Source organism: Ambystoma mexicanum, chromosome 2q (assembly GCF_040938575.1).
Source record: "Ambystoma mexicanum isolate Mex_15411 chromosome 2q, UKY_AmexF1_1, whole genome shotgun sequence".
NCBI lineage: Eukaryota > Metazoa > Chordata > Amphibia > Caudata > Ambystomatidae > Ambystoma > Ambystoma mexicanum.
Window position 1 is genome coordinate 1,456,390,517 of NC_090924.1, and position 23,410 is coordinate 1,456,413,926.

Sequence of the window (23,410 nt, forward strand, 5' to 3'; positions counted from 1 at the left end):
CCTATCGCTGAACGTCCTCTCCAACAGGGTGGTGACGAATTGGGATAAATCTTATGTAGTACGGCATTGGTATGGTGCTACTGAAACATAGTTATATACCAGGCTTCCCTGATCTGTATCGACTGAGTCAGTCCGGGAACATTACCACACATGAGCTTTCTTTATGGATGTCCCTTTCAGGAATGCACCCTCACCCACAGGAATTTTGTCTATGGAGGATATTAATGTCTTCTCCCCAGAGTGAGTGGTTCTAAACCTCTCGAATACCATCAACTCTCTAGAGGCAGCCTCCCTCACAGCTGGATCCGAAGTTCAATGCCTGAGTGTGTATCAGAAACATTCTTCTTCCTTTACCCCACACAGATATTTGCAGTCCTCGAAGGATCTAACTACCACCGTCTCCATCATTTCCCTCACCTTAAGTCATCCTGCCCTCTGCCATTGCCCAAATGCCCCAAATTCCATTCCTGGATAAAACTGAGGTTTCCCAAACAGTGGGCTAAAGGGAGTGAGATGAGTAGAAAGATGTCCCTGAGAGAAAATCCTATCCCATACATCAAGACACTGTGAAATTATGCTGCTAAACGTAATATTCTATGGTCTATCACCTCTGCTCAATCACAATACCACCTACAGAGTGGTACGGCCCAAAGCCCTATCCATGTCTACCCAATGTTTGGACCAATCCCCAGATAAGCATTCCCGGATAATCCCAAGCTGAGCCACTTCATAGTATTTAATAAAGTTAGGGAGGCCCAATCCTCTATTGCAAAGGGCCATTAGAGTAGTCAAAGAAACGTGTGGTCTCCCATTGCGCCATATACACCTCTTAACTTTTCTATTGAATCCCTGAAAGAAGGACCTGGGAACCATTATAGGGAGAGCCTGATAATAATAAAGATATCATGGCAAAATCACCACTTTAATCATAGCTCTGTGGCCTAAGCAGGTAACGGAGAGTAGATTCCATTTTCATATTGTGGTTCGCCTTACTGAGGCAGTCAATGACTCCCTCATTTCCGCACCCTTCCTGACAACTTGAAACACGCTCTTGTCCTTCCTCTGTTGAAAAAGGCTGTCCTTGATCCAGCAGTACTGTCTAATTATCGTCCCATCTCATTACTTCCCTGTCTGATGAAGTTGTTGGAATCTTTGGTGTCCCCTCTTCTCAGTACTTTTTTGGAATCATCTAATTTTCTGGATCCTTTTCAATCTGGGTTTCATCCTGGCAGAGGTATGCAGACGGTCTTGGGCTCTGTTGTAGACAACTTTACTCGTCTGGTTGACCAGGGTGGGGTGGGAGCTCAGATTTTGTTAGACTTAGCTGCTTTTCGATACCATCGACCATCCCACCCTGATCTCTTGCCTTTCCATCGCTGGCTTCTCTGGCCAAGTACTAACGTGGTTCTCCTCCTTTTTGGCAGGTCGCTCTCAGTCTGTTTCTCTTCGACCTTTTTATTCTCATTTGTTTTCTCTTCTGTGTGGTGTTCCCCAGGGTTCTTCTCTGTCTCCCACCTTTTTTAATTTATATATACAACCTCTTTTGGGTATAATCCATGCTTTTGGTCTGCTTTGCTATTCCTACGATTTTGACACCCAAATCAATGTGCGATTGGATCTTACCAAATCTGAATCCACAGATTAATTGAAAAAAAATTCTGATAGTCATTAGTGAGTGGATGATGAAAAATTAGCTTAAACTTAATGGTGAAAAAACAGAGGTGTTGGTAGTGGGTACGACCACTCCCTCCTTGTTCTGCACTCTGGAGTTTTGGTCGGAGAGCCTTGGTCCCTTTCCTCAGTTGGCCTCCTCAGTGAAAGATTTAAGCGTGAAAATCTCAGCCTCTCTTTCTATGGCTTACCAGGTATGCCAAAAAGCACATTTTAAGCTATGAACACTCTGGAAAGTCCTGCCATGTATTCCTTCGAAGTTCCATGCCCCTGTTGAAATTAAATGATATTTTATATCGTGCTCGTACACACATGTTGTTTCTTCCTTAGTTGTTAGCAACATTGACTACTGTAACTCACTTTACTTGGCTCTCCCTAAGCATCTTCTGTGGCATCTCCAGCTGCTGCAAAATTCAGCGGCCAGAGCCTTTCTTCACCCCCTCTGGGACGCTCACATGACTCTGCTGTTGAGGCAGCTTCACTGGCTCCCAGTGGAGCACCGTATCAGGTTCAAGGCGTTGTGCATTGTACATAAGGCCTTTTATGGCTTAGGTGATGAATTTCTTCAAATGAAGGTTGGATCGTATATACCTGCCAGGTGACTGTGTTCTCAGGACTTGAAAACCATACAGCCCCCGAGGGCTTGCCCGTATGGTCAAACGTGCATTCTCAGTGGTAGCTGCGAAGGCTTGGAACCAGCTTCCTCTTCTCTTGCGCAGTATTGAATCGCATCTATTGTTCCGTCGAGCGCTTAAGACTTTTCTGTTTTATCTTCTCATAGACTGGATAGACCTCCCTCTTGATTAGCGCCATGATGCCCTTGGGCGTATGCTGCCCTCTACAAGTTTCTTCGCCATCACAGATTTTAATTATAAAGTGAAATCAGCTTCACACAGTAGGGCAGGAGATGGGTAATTAACACCCCTAAATATCTATTTGACCCCTCATCCCGGGTAAAAAGACTGGTCCTTCCAGCCACAGGGCCAGCTCTTCACATCCTGGCCAACTCCAAGATTTCTGATTTCTGCATATTTTTTTAGAACCCCCACTATGGCCCTAAAATTCCATAATACTGGATGCCACCAAAGACAATTCTGGATCCGTAAGCGCCACTGAGCGCCACCAACATATCATCAGCAAACACAATGACTTCATGCACAACACCTCCAAATTCTATCCCCTTTACAGCCTCTGACATCCAGATCTTGCCAAGAGTGGTTCCAAGAGTCCACACAGTAAGCAATCAAGGATTACACTTAGACAGGTAAGTATAACATTACTGTAATTATTTATGGGCAAAGAACACAATATGAAAATGACTACTAACAGGTAATATCATCATGTAACACTAATAAGAAAATACATGAAAAGGAAAGTAAATAATTGCATATACCACCAACAGTCCATAGCAATTCAACCCTAACTTATGAAGTCCAACCCTAAGTTGTCTGGGGCTTTGAACCCAACATTTCACAAAGTTTCCATAAAGTTTTGGAAGCTGGGAAAAGGTTAGGAAGAGGGTCCAGTGGATGTGTTGAAGTCGAATGAAGTTGTCTACTGGTGAGTAAGACTGTTCCTAGCTTTTTGAGAGCATTCAGCAATAAGTATTGCCAAAGCCAAACAGTTGTAAAACCTTTAAAAGTTATCCAAACTTATCTTCTTCTTCTTAACTTTATTTTGGCATGAAGTCATAAATGTTTATCCAAAAAAGAAAACATCTAGCATAAGAAATATAAGACATTACAAATATATGTTCCTGAGATTGCTCGGCCAAATTAAGAACAACAATAAGTGGGCTAAACACGGATACATTATAGTGCATGGATGACTATAAACAAGATAGCAACAGTGTCAGATAAGACATAATAGTAACCTGTTGCTATTAATGGATCGTAAACTCAAGAGAACTAGGCCGTGAACTATCACTTGATGGCCCATTCCCCAACGGGGTGACATTAGCACCTCAGAGGACAAGCCTCTGTGGAGTAGGTCCGCAGGGCTGCTGACTGAGTTCAATTGATGTATTTGATGGTAATTGACATCTCTTACTGAAGTTCGAAAGACTCTCAACCATGCCCGAGTCCCCAAAGTCAATTCTGATGGAGTGAAATGCATTGTTGACATGGAATTGGATCCTAACACAGCACAGGATGTTCTCCTGTGTAATGACTAGACAGCACCTTACTGCATGAATCCAGTGATTTAAACGTGCCTCCCTAGATTTGTAGCAGTTTGGAGCCAATTTGGGGACCCTGTGGAGATAGATTGGCCCCCCTGCCCGAAGTGCTATGAATCTACTATTAGTGCCAGAATGCATGCCTGCGACCCGACACAGCCTACTTATTACCTTCCCTGGGATGGTATGTGCCATGGGTGCCCTTGCCACCTTTATTCCATTGTGATGCAGGGGCAAATGAGGTGCTGACTGATTAGAATTCCGACTACAGGGACAATTATCTAGATCTCTTTTATTTGTTACCTCGCCTCTTACTAGAGTGGATTTGGAATGATTTCTTGCGTCAATTCCATTTTTAAAACCTCTGCCTGCCTGTGTAGTGCTAGCACCATTGGAATTTGTATCAGGGATCAGTAGACCAACTTCCATTGGTTGGTCTTGTTGAGCTGGGACCCTTATTTCTCCCCCTTGGTTAATCAGAGACCCCACACTATGCATACCTGCTCCCACTAATTTGGTCAAGAATAAAACTAAATGTTTGAGAATAGACATTTCAGCAATGACGGTACTACATTGACAGATGTTAGTCATTGTGCCTCCCCCTTGGAGTTGGGTGTCAGTGGGATTTACCAGTTGCTCACATGGGGCTTAAATGACAGGAATATCTTTATCAGGTGGGGCCTTGGTAAAAGCCTTGGTAAAAGCATCAGACAGCAGAGTTTGGGTCCCCTTTTCAGCATGCCCTTTTTTGCCAATCTTGACCATTTCTTTGCCCAGCGTAACACTAGGGGACTCCAACAAGCTACGGGTTAACCTAGTGGTTGACCTTCTGGGACAGGGGATAGCTCCAGGTATAAGTTGTTTTGCTGCAATATGCCCCCCTGCAGGGTTTGTGGTTAGAACAGGAAGACAGATTATAATGACATATGCACTTCAACTGGCAGCGGCAGTACCAGTAGGGACCGCCAACGTCATGGGCATTGTCATAGTAGAAGCGGTTGTGGTGGGGTATGTAAGAGGATTCAATTCAACACTACAGCTAAGTCAATGCCTAGTCTGGGATACTGAATGGAAACCCTAATTGATATATCTTTATGTCCAGTTCATGCGTTCTGGATGACTACCCCTATATAACACCCCTCTCTTGGAATCCTCCTGACCCCACTGAGCCAAGAAGTAGTTCTGTTTTGCAAGTTAAAAGGTTTATTTGATAATTTAAACAATATATATATATATATCACACTTTATAATAAATTAATAATTGGATATCACACTTAATCTGATCAGTAATCAATAATGGATAGTCTGGCACTAGCACACTTCTTTATAATCAACGATGAGTGGGCATAGGATGGATAAGATAGCATCAATACTTTATGGTTTCAAATGGATGCAAGGTGGAATGAAAATGCAGTACAGAAAATACTCAATATGCGTTCAACAAAACAATGTAATCACTTTTCTCTGGCAATCCCCTCCCCCTTTTATGCAATGCAAGGAAATGGAAGGAAAGCACACAGTTCTCAGAAATGAAATCAAATGTAATTCAGTTCACCCCAGCAAGCTTAGACTACAGAAGTTGGAAACACAGGCCCAAAATGCTTTTATATGTGCTGGCAATGAAGTGAAAAATATGCTAAAATGCTTTTAATTCCCTCTAGAGGTTCAGGGTGAGTGGTATCAAGTTAATATTAGTCCAGGCTCACTTTAGCAAGGATCTAGGAGTAACTAGCAGGTTAAACGAATTTTTGGCAACTGAAAGCAAGAAAACTTCTGTTTTCACACGTGGAGAAATTTGCAAATCGCGGCAAATTCGCGATTGCATTTTTCGCGATTGCGGCACAACTATAGGGACTATCATTTTGGGCTCCTAGGACAGCCTAGGATCTCAGCTTCCAGATGAAAGTTACTGCAAGTCTCTAGGACAAACGGTCACGGAGATATGAGCGATTAAATAAAGGTCGTTTTTCAGATTTTAAATTTTAAAGTTCAAAAAGACAAGTGACAGCTAGCAACTAGAAAAGGACAAGTGACAGTTAGGAGGCAGTTTTACTTAGATTAAAATAGATTGAATTATATTATTTTAACTAAGAGATTGGTTCTGCACAGTCTTGCTAGGTACTCACACTATATTCTTGAATTAGATGGGCCGCGCCACGAATCTGGTCAGGTTTTAGACTGGACTCTGGTCTGGTCTCTGCACTTCACAGTGATCTGGGTCAGCTCTCTCTGGTTCTGCTAACAGCGGTCTGGTCTGGGTCTGCTCTCTCTCTGGATTCTGGAGATTGATTGATTTAAAGTCTGGATCTTTCTGCACAGCTTTCTCTAGAGATTGATGCAGGTAAAGTATGGATTTTCCGGCAGAGCGTCCCGCAGCAGATGGAAATGAATGTCCCTATCTGTCCTGTCTGTCTGCTTTTATCTGTTTTTAAAATGGGTGTGTGTGTGTGCAGCATCACTAGACCCTACCCCTCTACACTTGCCATTGGCCCAATTCTCCCCTCTCCCATGATTGGGGAAGGAACTGTGAGTCAGAGTGATGCTGTAGGTTTTATGGGTCAGAGGATCCTCCCCTGTCAAATTGCACACAATCTATATTTGATTAAAAAAAAAATATTTGCACAGGTACACATTCGTTTAAAATTACACGCACCCATCACATATCACAGGAGGTATACCCTGTCCAAATCTGCTCTTCCTGGGGGCTTGCATTCAGAAATGGCAACATTTGCACTTTTTAACTGATTTTGCAATTTCGGACATTAACCCAAATTTACACACATGTGCGCAAGGAGTATGGACATTAGTTGATGAAGTGTCAGATTTTTAACATGCATGCATTTTGAGTAATATCCTCTTTTCTGCTAAAACCCCCCTGAACATACCACCGGGTCCTAACACGTCTTCAAATGTGCACCGAAAAATCACAAGAATTATGGCATCATTTAAATAATTATGACAAGTCCGTACTATGAGTTATTCATCTTTTTCTAAAACCATATTCTGGCTACAGGGTTGTGTCTTTTCAGGTCACATGGTACAGAAACCAGTACCAGTCTTTCCAGTTTCTGCCAAGCTCAGAGACCCTGCCCCTCCCAGCTTCTGCCAAGAGGAAGCTGTTTTACGACATCTGCAATAAACCATCTGCCTGGGTGAAGGGGGTTGCATTGTTCAGAGCTCCTGTATTCTGTGGGGGCTCCCCTTAATTCAATTATCAGAGAGATGGCATATCCTTAGTGTGGCCAGCAGGAAACAGCCAGGCCTGGGAAGTTACTTGTGAATCAAGTTTCACTCCTGATGGGGGTAGTTGCCAGGCAAAATTGGAATCTCTTTAAGCCAGTTTTTAGCCACATGTCATTTCTGTTCCCCAGTTTTCTGCATTCAAATAACTAACAATTTTTTACATATGCAGCTAGAATGCTGATTCTAAGTTTAAAACTATGACATTTAAACAATTGCAGCCTATGTGACACTCAAAAGTAGGTCACTCATTTCTTTTAAACATTTAGATTTTTAGTGTCTTTCAGTCCAAATGTACTTAAACTGCTGAAATGCACAGCTCAGCCACTCTTGTGATGAACATTGTTTTAGGCTCATCCTCTTTCCAGATTTTGTATGCCCACAAGACTTTATTCTGCCAGATGTCCACTGGTGTTCAGTGAGATTTTTGGATGTGTTGCAAATAGGCATTTTGAGCTGGCATTCAGAGAAACAAAAGGTGATTTTAAAGTGCGGTTTTTCCTTTGGCACACATTTCACTCATGGCACCCCGGCCCATCCTGCTCACACTGGTGGGTGGCAAGTTAGGCAACCATTTTAGTGTGCACAACTGCGCGGTTTTCATAGATTCTGGCGCACATGTGGGCTTTTTCGGCCATCTTGGATTTCCTAAGCCCACAGCACCAAATGTTGTAACATAATAGTCCAAACGTGGGTCAGAACACCCAACAGGTATGATGATAGAAGTAGGGGCAGAAGTTCCAGGTTCATATGCTGTAACTTCCCCTATGGCCAATCCTTGGGCAGCATCCACAGTTATTGGGTGCAGCACATTTCCCTTGCTTTCGTTGGATGAAACCAAATGTTCAGGCTCAATGTGAGCAGCAGTGTTGTTGGTACGTTGCCCCTCCCCCGAGGGGTCAAAGCTGACTGGGCCTCTGGATGGTCCAAAGGATCCTAGGAAGTTGTTTATTTCACTAATCAGGGAAAAAAACTTCTCTCGCGGGCCTCACACATATCGCTTGTTTGACCTTGGGATTTCCTTTTGACTAGCAATATTTTACTTGGAAGTATGGGATAGTAGGGCAGCTAAATCAGTGGCTAAGAGAAATAGCCAGTGCTCATGATGTAACACAGTTTTCTCAGGAAGATACTCACAGAAATACATAAAAACAATAACACGGCTTCACAGTTTTGCAGGGCAGCGATATAAGGTGCAGGATAGGAAGTGGGATGTACAACCTATCTTGCTGCAGCTCTTACCTCCTAGCGCAAGCAGATAATTCTTTTTTTCATTGGGGATCACAAGCAACTGTTGAAAGCCTCTGGGTCTTCATAGAGTATGTACTGCTCCCTGCGGCGCAAACTCCTGCGCGCTTGCGAGGGTTGGGGAGAGCTTTTGTTGGATTCAGGTTTTGGGAGTGGCGGCTCCACCAGGGTCGTCAGCAGCACCGGAGAAGCAGCAGGGCAGGGCACCCTTCCACCTTCCTATCCAAACCTTTAAATGACGGACATAGTGGTACAGGTAAGCACAGATGTAACCTAAACTGTACTACGATTTCTACTCAGACTTGCCAGGTCATCGAGGGTCGCCAGAGTTCGGTTTTCCCATCATCAGTTCCTGTCACAGGTTCCCAAGAGCTGCAGGTTCAAGAGAAGTTCCAGCCGGGACCAGGAGCTGGTCCAACCTGTTCCTGTGGATGAATTCAGCCCACACCAATGCAGCACTCCTCTAGGCCTTCGACCAGACACGGGAGAGCCGGTTTCAGTGACTGTTGCAGATGCACGATGACAACAGGGGACACAGATGTTGCGGTCAGAGTCAGCCTTCTATCTTGGTTCCCGTTGATGCTGCAATGCTGACATTTTGCAGCAGAGACTCTTGTAAGAAGAGCAGAGGATCCTCAAAGTTCCCAGCCAAAGGCAGAATGATGGCACCACTACTATGATGGCCCAAATTGGAGATGCTCAGTTCAGCAATGCTTATGAAGACTCCCATTGGCAGGGCACCGAGCAGATGTCAGGCATGGTTGGCCTCACCACTCCAAGGTCCAAAGCTCCATCGAAGGACTTCTGAAGATCACTAGCCCGACAGGGCTCCACTGGTACTGAAGTTGGTCACCAAAATGGGTACACTGGTCTTCTGATGTCTTCACAGGTATGCACGATACTTGGCTCCTCACTGGATCTCTCGACAATGGCTACAGGACTCCTCTTCTCATCCAAAAGTCTGAGTGAGAAACGAAACTCATCCCAACCAATGGAAGATCTGCACCACACGCACACACCCCAGCAGTGGTCCAATCAGGGATAACTGTTGGCAGACTCATGCACACACTCCAGAATACTGAAACCCATTTGTGGAATGGGACCATGCGGTCCCAGTCCACTTCCTGAGTTTCTACTTACATTTCCCTGTACTAGTACCTGGCAATGCATGACCATGAAAGGAGTTTCCTGACTTGGCAAGGCGGGAAGAATGTAACAAGACAAGATGGCCAAGAAACAAAGAACCTTGTGGCACTCCTATGTTAGGTCACTAGCCATCGTTAGTAGCCAAACATGGTAAATCTGGCAAGGCTAATATGAAGTACAGTAACAAGTACGAACAAGTAACTGCTGCCACCAGTTAGGCACATCTAAAAATAACCAAAAATCCCTTTGAGTGCAGTTTCTGGTCATACAAAAGAAACCATGTTGCACTGCATTGTAAGATGCATTGTCCAATGTTTAAAAGTAACCCAAAATAGAAAAACATGTCAAAAGAAAAGGGAAACATAGTTTCCCAGTACTGACAGTCAGAAGAACTAGTCACTTTCCCTGTAACAAGTTGGCAAAAGGCCAGTGAAGTGAAGTTGAAGGGTTCACTTCACTGCAAAAGTCAGGACAGGGTGTGAAAACGAACGCATAATGTTTGGGGGACCACAGAAATAGAAGGAAAGTTAAATCTTTCCTAACAATCACTTCCACCTGCATGATCGAAAGGAGTGAGGAGGATTGTAAGAGTCAATGTCGCTCTTGATGGGTCAGTTTGGCCTTCTAGAGTAGAGGAAAAAGGATGTTTGTTTGTTTGTTTGTTTGTTTGTATATTGATTTGATAATGCGCGCCAAACCCTAGGTAGGCTGGGCGCAACAGTTCAAGAAGTTTCGAAGCTTAGTTACAGTGCCTGTCTCAGGCAGGTACATACACGTGAGTACAACATATAATACAGTGTATAATTCAGGATATAGCTGATCATAGGTACATGTCAAGGACCAAGGCTAAACATTGCATATACTTTGGGTAGGGGAGTGCCTACGGCTATGGGCTACAGGGTCCAGTGTATTAGTTGCAGTAGTAGTGTTAAGTGCAGTAGTTGTCATGGTTGTGTCAAGAAGGTAGAGTGGCAGTGAGGGGAAGAACATTTTATAGGTCGTTAGTGTGGAGCCAATTGAGAGCATTGTGTCTAAATCTGGTGTAGGGTAGGGGACGTCTAAGGTCAATTGGAAGTGTATTCCATGATTGCGCAGCTTTGACTGGGAAACTAGTTCCTCCAGACGTGGTCAGTTTAAATCTAGGGATTTCAAGCATAGAATTTGTTGGTAGAACTCGTGGGTTGGGTCGTAGTTCTACTGGAGATTTTTTCCACTAAGGACAGAGGTGCTAGATTTTTTAGGCATTTGGATGTGATAGAGATGGTTTTAAGGAAGATTCTGTCTTTTATTTTAGCCAGTGGGTCTCTTTCCTGAATTTAGTGATGTGTTCTCTGGATGGGACGTTCAGCACTGCTCTTAAGGCATTATTTTGCAACTCTCATAGTCCGGTTAGCTAGAAAGGATTGGACCCATGCTATAGCTTCCCCTGTGAAGTTGGCAGCAAGCTTGAGGTGGCTGCATACAACTGCGTGATCCACCAGGTCGAAGGCTGCTAACAAGTCCAGTAGAAGTAGCAAAGCTGTTTTTCCACTATCCTTTAACTCCTCGATTTTTGTCTTGAAGTCTAGCAAGGCTGTTTCGGTGCCACCGAGGGGGTGGAAGCCTGATTGCCGAGAGCCTAGCAGGTGGTTGGCTTCCAAGTAGTCCTGAATTTGTAAGTAGGCTACTCTGTCAATGATTTTGAGTAGGAATGGCTCGGTAGTGATAGGTCTGTAGTTGGTTGGGATGAATGGATCAAGGGTTTGTTTTTTGAGTAAGGGGAGGACCCAAGAATCTTTCATGTTGGCAGGTACTGTATTTATGATATGATATGATATGATAAGGCATTTGTAACGCGCCTATACACAAGTGTTTCAAGGCGCGACGAGGCAGGGGGGGAACAAGGGGAGACAGACAACGATCTTACTAGGCCAGGTGTCATTCAGATCATTTGATTTAAAGGAGGAATTTATAAGCTTCGAGATAAAAGTCCCTAGCTGCAGCCTTTATTGTTTGCGCTGGGCAGCTGTCGCCCTTGCAGTTGGAGGGTTTCATAGAGAGAATGACCTTTTCAGGGTCAATAATTGCGATAGTTTTGAAGCTGAAGGGAGGGATAGTATTGGGCTCGGTGGGCAATGGTGATTGTTGATCAGAGATGGGCAAAGAGTCCTTTTTGTTTGTTATTTTGAGTTGGAGGGTGGATATTTTATTAGATAGGGCGTTTTATATGTTAGTACACCATATCTGGGACGGTGTCTGCCGGTTGTAGTGGGGATTCCATTTCCCAGAGGATGGAAAAGAGTTCCTTGGTATTTGATTTGGCTTTTGTGATTCTATCGTCAAATAGATTTTTTTTGTGTTAATAATTTATTTCTTATAGAGTTTGGATAGTTGGGCTAGTTTAACATTGTTGGTCTTGGTAGGTGAGTTGCACCGGATAGCTTGAAGCTTTCTTTTCTGTTTTCTTAGCTCCTTGAGTTGAGGTGTGAACCAGGCATTCAAGTGCGCTTCCTGCTTGCCTTTGCGCAGTTTGGTTGGTGCGATAGTCTCTAGTGCAGTGATCATAGCTTTGTTGAAGATGTCCACTAAGGTGTCTGGGTCAATGTTATTTTCCAGGCCATTAATAGCGGGGAGGAGGAGAGGGATGCGTTTTTCAGAAGTAATATCTTTTTTACTTCTGGTAGGGAGGGGGGTATCATATTGATAGATTTGGGGCTGAGGAGATCAATTGTGGCGGTAAAGTTTATTAAATAGTGGTCCATCCAAAGTTGTGGCACAATGTCGGTGATTGCAATGTTATAGTTGAGATCGGATACCCAGTCGAGGGTTCTACCTTTGATGTGGGTATGGGAGAGGACTTTTTGGGTGAGCCTGTGATCATTAAGTAGGGCTGCTATAAAGTTGGCATGTTTGTTGTCTGAGTCGTTGAGGCCAATATTGAAATCGTCCATCAGCAGGGTTTGGGAATGGTTTTGAGTGTTATTCGCTATGAGGCTAGTGAGGTCATCTTTGAATGTTCCTAGTGGTCCTGGGGGCCTGTAAATCAAATGGATGGTCAACATGCAGTTATTGAATAACAGCAGTTTAGCTGTGAGTATTTCAAAGGATGAGCACGGAGGAGAGGTGACAAGCCTAATGGGCAGGGTGGTTTTGGAGATGATGGCTAGGCCGCCTCCTTTTGCGTTGGGTCTACCTATTCTGAGGATCTGGTGGCTGTCAGGTATGGCTATCATCAGGGTAGGTCCTGCTGCCTCATGGAGCCAGGTCTCTGTTATGGCGAGTAGCTCCAGACTACTGTTGTTTAGGATGTCTGCAATTTTGGTGGCATGGGCTACCATGGATCTAGCATTGATGGGCGACCCAGTTAACATCAAGGTACTCTTAGGATTGGGATTGTGAGTAAGTTTAATTGTGTCTCTATTTTGGCTCGAATGCTTCTTTGTGTAAGAGTGGGCAGGCACAGAGTTTGGGGTGTCTGTTTTAGTTACCTGTGCTCGCTTGGCCAGGTGCTCATGGGTAGAGGAGTCCAGTGGTATTACTTATTTTGTTTCTTTTGGATTCATAAATGCAAGGTAATTTTGACCTAAGTCTCATGTTTCTGTCAATGGGTGGGCTTGTGCTATAGGTAGCAGAGGCCATGATTGTGAGGAGACCAATCGTGAGTATGAGAGTCTGGGTATTTATTTTTTTACTCATGTTAGGCAGGGTAGTTGTAAGCAGTAGGTACTTCGCTAACGTTATCAGTAGTTGCAGTTAGCATTAGGTGTCGCTGAAGGGCTGTTATATACTGATGGTTGCAAGCAGTTTCAGCAGTAGGGGTACACCTAGGTTGAACTGTCTCAATATAAGCTAAGAATGCAATGTACAGATAGGTAGGTGCAGTTTCAACAGAGGGGGTTCACCTAAATTAGAAAATCACAGTATAGGCTAAAAATTCAGGTAGCAGGTGGCTAGTTTCAACAGTGGTGGGTTCACCTAATTTCGAAAATCACAGTATAGGCTACCAATGCAGTATGTAGGTGGCTAGATTCAGCAGTGAGACTGTGCCCAAGAGTGCAATATAGGTATGTGTTGCAAGTAATTGAAGAGAGATGTGGTTATAAGTCCGATGGATTTATTTGCAAAGTAGCCTGACACGTGTTTTGAGTCTAAACCGAGGCTGTAAATGGGAGATGGGTCTGCTTTCTTTCACATCACTTTGGCTTTTCCTGCTGTGCTGAAATTACCGCAATTGCGAAGCTGTGAGAGTTTTCTGGCACTGTCCTTCATTCATTTTATCTTAGTTCCCATCTCCCATTTACAGCCTCGGATGAAGAGTTGGTTTAGACTCGATACATGTGTCAGGCTACTTTGCAAATAAATGTATCGGACTTATAACCACATCTCTCTTCAATTACTTGCAACACATACCTATATTGCACTCTTGGGCACAGTGCGACTGAGAATTTCCTGTGCTCTAATTGTTTCCACAACAGTGGGTTGTACTTGGCAGTACTCCCACACCTCTCAGTCACCTGCAGCCTATGTGCACTCTTAATATTTATTCATACAAGTGCTGTGGTTTTCTGACTTTTTCTGCCAAACCTGTGTTTTTCTTTAGATTCAGCAGTGGGTGTTTACAGTATAAGCTAAAAATTAAGGTAGCAGGTGGCTAGATTCAACAGTGGGTGTTCACCTAAATTCGAAAATCACAGTATAGGCTAAGGCGCAATAATCAGATAGCTAAGTACAATGTCAGAGGTGGGAGATGGCATTCCTCAAGGTGTTAGTGGTGAATTGTTCACATGTGGATCTACTTGATGAGCGTTTGTGGAAACAGTGGTTAGTCTGGTAGGGAATTTCAACATGTGGCATTTTATATGTGTGTTTGTTATTGCTGCCAGTGGCTGTGGATGGTGCTTCCTGTTTTGGGAAAAGCTTTGTTTTTGATTGTGTGAGCATGAGTGTGTGTGGGCATGCTTTTGCACTTTGAAGTTCACTTTTCAGAATTCCATGTGTGCATTCACAGTGTATTGTTATTCTCTACACTGGGGGCTCCCAATATGGGGTAAGAGGTAAGAGCAATTTGAAAAAGTCCAAATACAGAAGGACTGCAGCTGTGTTGCTCATTTTCTGTCACGTGCTTAGTTGGGTCACTGCAAAAACCGGTGCATCCCGTATAAGTGCAGGAACCTGAACAATGCCACGTTTGCTAATGGCAACCCTTATAATGTTCTCTTTCATTTTTTTCAGCATATCTATACGTTATTTTCGTCATTACTTTGCCTTCATTTATGCCATTGAGGAGATAAACAAAAATCCAGACCTTTTACCCAACATCACCCTGGGCTACAATATCCAAGACTCGCAGGTGAATGAGGCGAAAGCTATACAAAGCACTTTGGGATTAATTTCAGGAAGAGATGTACCAGTCCCTAACTATAGATGTCAGACCAGAGGTGCCCTGGCTGCTATCATTGGGGATATGTCATCTGATACATCCATCGCTATGGCAACCCTCACTGGGCTCTACAGGTACCTGCAGGTGAGAGAATCATATTCTTTTGTAGACATTAGTGGTTTATCTCTATGATAGAATGATATGTATTGCAGATCATCTTCCCTTTGAAAAATATTATTATTAGTAGTTTAACAGTAGAACATGATTTATTAAGGGAACTCTATTACCACAAACCAATTACAAGGGACTAGCATGCCAACATACAAAACATTTCCAATTAATAGGACAGAGACTAAAATGTGAATGAATTATGCACATCGCAGGGATTTGGCCCCTTTACTTCTTGCTTTACCGATTATCAGGAATATATCTTTTGCTAGCCAATGATATCAGGCTGAAAGCATACAGGGTTGGGTCTTTCAAACCCATGATTTGATTTTCACGCACTTACGCAGATCTCAGCTTTCGTTCTCTTGTGGAACACGGATAACCATCCACTTCAGTAATTGGCTGCACAAGAACAAGTGTTTGGCCTTGAAAAAGACCCGTTGGCCGAAACACATGTCGGCTGTCGAGCTTTTGAAATAAATATCTTCATTGATGAAATACTTGCTTGTGGAAACATTCATATTGGGACAATAATTACTGGTCACTGAATGACTGAATGACCTTTTTTTGTAACTTGAGCGTGACTCACCTTCCCATCCCTACTATCTTGATTACTACTATTTTCCAACTCTAGTGGATGAGTTGGATGGTTAAGAGTGGTCGCTGCCAGTTCTCTTTACCTTGCATATTTGCGTACTTATATATCAAATTCACATTCTTCAAATCTCTGAATTATGCAAAATGATACAGAACGTCAATAGGATTCTCGATGTAGACATCACTAGCCCTAAAGCTTAAGGCACATATAAAGGCAATAAGTATTGTTTAAGATGAAACTTAAAGACCCTCATCCAAAAACAGCACCCATAAGTGGGAAGCAATCTACAGCCACACAGGGTGGTGGTTTGGTTGCCCACCTGTAACACATCCTTGCCAGTGATAGATCTATGCAACTGTGTAGGCTCCTAGTGCTGCACCAAGATAGAAATATATTTAGGTGCAAGAACATTCATTATTTTTTAAATCTGCATAAGGACACAAGCTTGGATTTGATCTCCAATCGGTAGCCAGCCTAGTGTCAGCCTAGCCTGTGAGATATACTCAAGTGTTTGCAGCACAGGAATTACACTAACAGTGCAGGTTTGGACTACTTGAGGAGATAAACATTACTGTATTCTGGATCGGACCGCTGCCTGAACTAGTATTTTATGAAGCCCCTTGTCCAGCAGGCGATTACAATGATGGATGTTGTACAGATGGAAGTGTGCACTTTTCACGACTGCATCCACCTGTGGGGCAGAAGACAAATGGTTGGAGGATAGAACACCTAGTTTACTAACTTCCACTATGGGGATACTCAAAGACTAGAAGCCCTAGGAAAGGGAGAAGAGCCTCACTCAAGCTACTGAGAAATAATGCTTGGGTCTTATTATCATGTAACCACAGGTAGCTTAACTTCCACCCATCACTGTATCATCCCTAGGCATTCCTCTACCATTCTGCCCACATCATGCCTCCGCTGTAAATCCACCAGGATCTGAGTATCTTCTGTGTATAGCCGTCACTCAAAACCCAACATTTTTATAATCTGCTCCAGAAGACAAATATAGACATTAAAAAAGAGGAGACAAAGCAGATCCTTGTGGAAGACCATGGAATCAACAACTACTGGATGAAAGAAAACTTCCCATCTAAACCCTTTACTCCCTATCTTATTAAAATGATTCCCATCAAGCTAGCACCATTCCAGTGATGTCTATCAGAGTCTTAATACATTGCATCTAGATAGTGTGATTCGCTCTGACCAAAGTGACCAACAAGTCCAAACTAATTAGTGCTGTTGGATCACTTCGGTCTCTTATCGATAACACTTTTCTCCGAATAATCAATACTAACATCTCTGTACTGCGAAAAGGGTGAAAACCACATTAGGAACTGGCCAAATGTTTTCCATTTTCTGAATCGTTAGGCATTTGAAAAAATGCTTCTCCTACCATGGTTTCAATCAGGAAAGGAAAGATTCAACTAAGGTCTGCATGGACCTTTTAAATAAATGGTGAGACTTGGGCTTCTTTCAATGGAGAAGTAGATCGCCTCTCTGAAAGGGGGGTAAATACTATTATGTAGATCTTCTGTCAGCATTGAGATGTGATCTGTTATAAATTTGGGTGGAAGAGGGTGGAAGGTAAGACTTACAGAGAACCAGACAGTATAAAACAATCCGTTAAGGAAAAAGGCTTACTGTACCTCTTTTCAAGGAAAACAAGATGTATTTCAATACAAAAAGGAAAAAGGTGACAAGTGGTCCCTTAGAACAAAACTGCCATGAAGCTCTCTGTTAGTTCAATACAAACATGGGGTTATAAGGAAAGCTATCACCATTAATGTAGCACACGATATACAGTGTTCATCTTCCATCTTCTTTGGCTACCGCCCATAAACATACTACCAATCCACTACCGTACCTTGACTGATTAGCCACATCCCAATCTACCCCTGCTGTCTAACACATGGTCCCCCTTCTCCATCACCTTGGTTTCCAGCTACTGGATTGGCGAGTAACCTGGAATATTACCCGTGCCATTGGCCTAAATCACGTGGCGTGCACCTGGCTCCTCATTGGTTAACTCAGAGGTCAAATTGAGGCCAGAATTTCAGGCGCCCCCGCCATGTCTCTCAACTCAAGACTAATTTTGTTGACATCACCTCTTGCTCCTTTTATCACAAATCATGGGATGTTCTGTTGCTTGTTTGCCCCTTAACTGTTGCCCCTCCTTGGCACATCTTCTTGCTGCCTCATAACCTCATTATTTGTCCCAATTCTGATGTATTTAGGAACTCTGTTTTCCAGCTGTCTGGCAGCTCTTCCGGGGTGCGCTATTACCCTAAATCATAATCGAGCATTTTGGCAGCTTGAGACATCTACCCATGGCTCCCATGGGTTTGTCCTTCGGGACCGGCTCAGCCCTCCCCTTACTCTGTCATTCACATTCCACTCAGATTTCGCAGGCCTACAGCTGGGTACAATAAACCATTATCTAGTTAGTGGGAATACTGTATATTCTCAGCTTCACTGCTGGGTCTTGGGATGGGATGAATAAGGAATACTGTTCATTAGGCCGTGCTGCTCTATTCCCAACAAAATGTACAACACGCTAGGCCTCTCTTTCAATTTAGTAATGCTTCCATGTTTCGTGCACCCTGGCCCTATGTCTAGATTCCCATCGACATTCTATTTTGCCAATTGGATCTTTTCCCATTGGCTGCAGCCTGGATACCTGGCAGTAACAGAGCGGCAAAGAACACCCCTGTATTTCTGTATACACAGCATTCGTCTGGAATTGCTTTAATCAGTTTATAGGAGTCGTCAGGAAGATAGTTTGACCATTTCTGGAGCCTTCTTTTGATCAAGCTGTTCCTTTCTTCTCGCATGCGTGCATGGGTCTGGCTCCATTCTTGGGGTGTTTGCCTAGGTTAGGTGTGCATCAGGCACCACTAGGACAGCCGAATGCAAAATAGCTAGTGAGCATGTTCCTCTCCATGATGTTGGGAGATGCATGTGTGCTTGTTGACCGCACACCCGAGAACATTTCCAGGTGAGCCGCCTTTCCGTTATTGAGATCAGCAATGAACAGTGTCTTGTTGCACTTGCTGTTGGTTCCTACAGGAACGGTGCCATTTCCTCTAAAACAGAACTCATATTCTGCTGCTGCTTGTACTTTCACCAGGGTTTCTATTGCTTCAACCCAGGTTTGTTTCGATAGGTATATACCCCAGATGGCAAGGCAGTTTGTGTTCACCTTCCATATCACTTCTTCATCAAACCCTGCCAACTCCCCTGTCACACAGCTCACTACTGCCACCTCCCATTTGTTTACCACACTTGATATTCCTTCCATCTTTATTTATGGGCGTCTGTTACACAGCAGGTACTGTGCTTTCATTGCACTTTCTTCATTGTCTCTGTTTAGTTTAGTTTAGTTTATTTATTTGTCCATCTGCCCAGTAATTCAACTTGCACTCCATACCCTTGTAACATGCGGCCTACCCGATCCAGTGCCAGATGAAGTAAACAATGGAATACCACTGGTGGCATCACTTGAGGTATTAACATCTTGGGTGCTCCTGGCCCATGAAGGATGAGAGCGCAAACGTTACAGCTCCCATTCGACCTCTCAATCCCCACTGAGTGCATGTAAGTAAACCATATGTTACTGAGTTCTGGGTGCTGCACATTAGTCATTGTATCAAATACCACCCCTTTTTATTGGTCATAATCCCTCCCTTCCTCAATCCCTGTTTAACGCACTGTTTCCTAACCCATGTTTTGTTCAATGCTACTATATGACCGATCTTTACTAGTGCTGCCATTAGTTTTCTTGTTTTAATAGAAATATATTTTTAGGAATATGTGTAAAGTGTGGGGGCTTTTATCTTGTGATTTGTTTTCTACTTGCGGACAGTCTACATTTGAATTGTAGTGCCGTTTTAAAACTTCATTTCATCAGAATTTTACTTGAAGCTGACTCCAGTTTCACTTTAGCTTGGCCACTAAGCTACATCTCCCAGCAGACTCATTTTTTTGCTAACCAGGCGTGGGAGCGCTGGCGCAGGATAAACAAGCCGGTCTGTGTCGACTGTGTGGCTGGGTAATTGCTGCAGGGTACTTTTTAAGTTTCATAGTACGGTTTCTATTCCTTTATCTTCATTTATTCACCTCCTTAAGCTATGGCAGCTACTCTGAAGGACCGGATCTCAAATAGAAAAGCGATTATCAGTAAATACCTGAATATGTATGCTAGTGATCTGGCAGATAACACCATAAAAAGTTTACAAAACACTGTCACAAGGGGAGAAAACCCTGGTTGCAGCTTCAGAGCAGGTATTGTCTTGCAACAACAGGTACCATCAAACAGAAAAATTAAAATACATAATCAAAACCCTTCTCTAGCTATGCCATTAGCGCAAGAGGAATACATATTGGAACCTTCACTTTGCCATAAGGCATCTGTTGAAAGAGAAACTGTCCCTCCCATGAATATACATGAGGCAGACATAAATATCAGCCCATCAAAGCCATGTTCTTAGAACTGCCCTACATTAAAAATGTCCTTCTTAAATATCAACTCCTTGAGAAAGTCTGCCATTGATGTCCACCACCACATACTAGATTAAAGGTTGATATCACAGCGATTACTGAGATGTGGCTTAAAGACTCAAGTGGACCAACCATTGCTTTAGCCCTACCAAAAGGCTATGCATTTTTTGGGCAAAATAGAGATGCTGGGGCCGGTGGGGAGCTGCACTCATTGTTAGAGAAGATCTTATTCTCCTGAGACCTCCTGAAAATTGTGAGGGCATTGAGCTACATCTTAAAACCATTTCCTCCCAGGTAGATTGCACCAATGTGATCTTGATTTACTGCCCCCCAAATGAGATGCCAAATTTTAATGAGGATCCTATGAGTACCCTAACATGTCTCAATAAATGTATTCATCCACCCTGCTGATGGGGGACGTCAACAGATGGAGAGGGAATGAGACTGATAAAAAAAGCCCTCCTTTAGGAGCAAATTTGAAACAATACTGACATAGTTTATAATAAGGAACCCACACATGTTAAGGGAATGTTTTGCATTGGGTATCCTCAAAGAAGCTACAAATCAGACCCATCATTACCGAGCTTTGTATCTGGTCTGATGATCTTTTTGTTAATTTCCAGGTCACCCTGCAAGGAAAACAGGCCTTTTCATGCAACGCATTGAAGAACATCACTAGTAGAAATGTAACGAAGATAAGATCACATGATTTGGACAAATGTTTCCAAGACATTCTGTCAAAAACCTCTGATCTGGATTCCGTTCAGACCTTGGCAGCAATATATATGGAGGATTTAGAGGCTATGCTGAGTATCATAGCACTGATGAAGACTAAGTTAGTCAGGGATAAGCACAATCACCACAATTGGTTTTCACATGAATTAGCCAAGCTTAAACAGGAAAAGCGGAAAGCAACACACTCTTGTATTAAAGATAACATGGAAATAAATAATTCTTCCTGGAAATCCATTGAGAAGCAGTTCAAGAAGAGAATATATGAGGCTAAGAAAAATTACTTTAATGAGGAAATCGAAAATTCGGGCAATAATACAAAAAACCTTTTTGAAATCCTGAGAAGTCTAGAGAAATCTCACTTGACATTTTATATACACTCCCCTACTGCAGAGGACTATATACACGTGCAGAGAGCATTTACTGATAAAATTGCCAAATCCCATGAGAAGATCATTTTGAACATATTTCCAGCGCATCATCTAGTCACCTTTTTTAAACTGCTGTTAGGAAAGATCTCTCTTTACTGCACCTTTCCTTCCATCTTTATGGAACCTCCAAACATTTTGCTTTTATTTTTTAATCTGACCCGTACTTTTTACAGTGCATTGAAGCCGTAAGTTTCACTGCACTGGCTTTTGCTCATCTGTCATGGGGAAACTGACATGTCCTTCGGGCTGCAGTTCTGATAAACATTGTTTCCCTTAGTCGTGTTACTGTGTTACTACTTTTGCTTAGTTTTGTATCACTTGTGGTAAATTTTTATCATTGTACAATGCAGCATACACTGCAGCACAATGGGGTGCCATTTTGTTTTGCCATAGACTAACACTCAGAGGATTTTTGGTTACTCTAGATGTGCTTAAAGGATGAGCTGATGGCAGCAGTGACTTTTTCCCACTTTTTGGGAATTTTCGTTTTAGCTTTACTGGTTTACCACGTTTTGCTACTAACTGTGGCTACTGGTCAAACATGGCCGTGCCACAAGATATTTTGCTTGTCCTTTTGCCATCTTGTTCTTTAGCCTTCTTCCTGGTCTGAGAGGCTCGTAATGTGAAAGACCACAAGTGATTTGTTATGAAACGTTGTTCTCATTTCCGCTAACAAGAATTATTTTGTGCATCGGCTGCGCATCACCGGGGAACTGTGCTGACAAGGCTTGCGGAAAAGTGGTGTTGTAAGTGCTACCTTTCTGTTCTCTTGTTTCTTGGAAATTGCATAATATTATGTGTTATAAACTATGTGTTATTGCTATGTGTCACGGCTTTCAAGGGATCTTGTAGGTGAAGGCATTTTGCAGAATTGCAACGTCACGTCTCAGGTGGCAAATTAAAACCTCAAGGAATTGTGGCAGAATATACGCATTGCTGATTAATAATATCACACCTTTATGTCTATATGATTATATAGCTTGACTGTATGTCTACATAGGTTGAAAACAGACTTTGCCAGCAATTGCGGTAGGTTCTGAGTATCACATTTATGTGCTAGTGGCTACGCAGTCATTTAGTATATAGGCCCTCATAACTGCTGATGGATTTATTTTGGTTCAGTATTGCCTGCTAGTGTTATAATAAATATACTCATTGGTGAGGGCGGGGTGTTAGGTGTGTGAGGGAGGGGTGATTATTATTATGGTGTGAATGAAGGAATTTAAGGCTTTGAATGGTCAAGATGCACTAATTGTGTACACCTGTGGTAAAGTCGAAGGGTTTGAATATTCCAAATTCAAAGAAACGGAAATCAAAAGGGAACTTTTGTGTGGGAACAGACGGGCTGGGGTGGGGGGTATTGACGGAAAAGTGTACTAGTGAAAAGAAGGAAAAGTTCAAGGTCCTGACTCATTACGATTGAAGATGGCTGAAATTGAAAGACTTCTCTAGCGAGTGTATAAGTGTAAGAAGTTTAATACGACGTGTGGAGCATTAGCTCTGCAACTCCCTCAATATCCTGGCTTGGAATCTGAGGTGGACGAACTAGATGCGGAGATAGTGGAGTGGAGGGCACTGATGCTCTAATAGTTAAAGTGATGCTGTACACAGAAGAGGGGGGTAGTTTGTGATGGAGGAGTGTTGTGTCACTCGCAATCATTATATGAAGAGGAAGTGGAGCAGACAGAGAGAAGGCTGGGAGTTAAGGGGGAAACAGATTACCCCTCAATTTGGCACCCCACCCATCTTTTCAAAAGGTGTAATAACTCAACTGGCAAGGAAGGTTAAACCTATTCAGTTGGGGGAGGGGGAGGAGAAAGATATGGAAGAGGAAAGACAAGATCTTAGCAACAGTACTTCTGATAGAAAGCTGATATTATTGACGTTATTGGAAGTGAGATCATGGGCAAAGAAGGAATTGAAGGAACAAGCTTGATAGGAAATATTATGGAGATTCTTGCCATAATAGATCAGGTGGTAAAACCAAGAAGCACAGCAAAAGAGGAAGATGAGAGAAATGGTACAGGGAGGGAAAATGTAAAAGAAAGAGGCTCCGATGGAGACATTGAATTAGGAGTGGGAGTTGAGGTGGAGGTAATTGTTGTGCCAGATGATGAATTGATGGAGAGAATGAAAGAAAG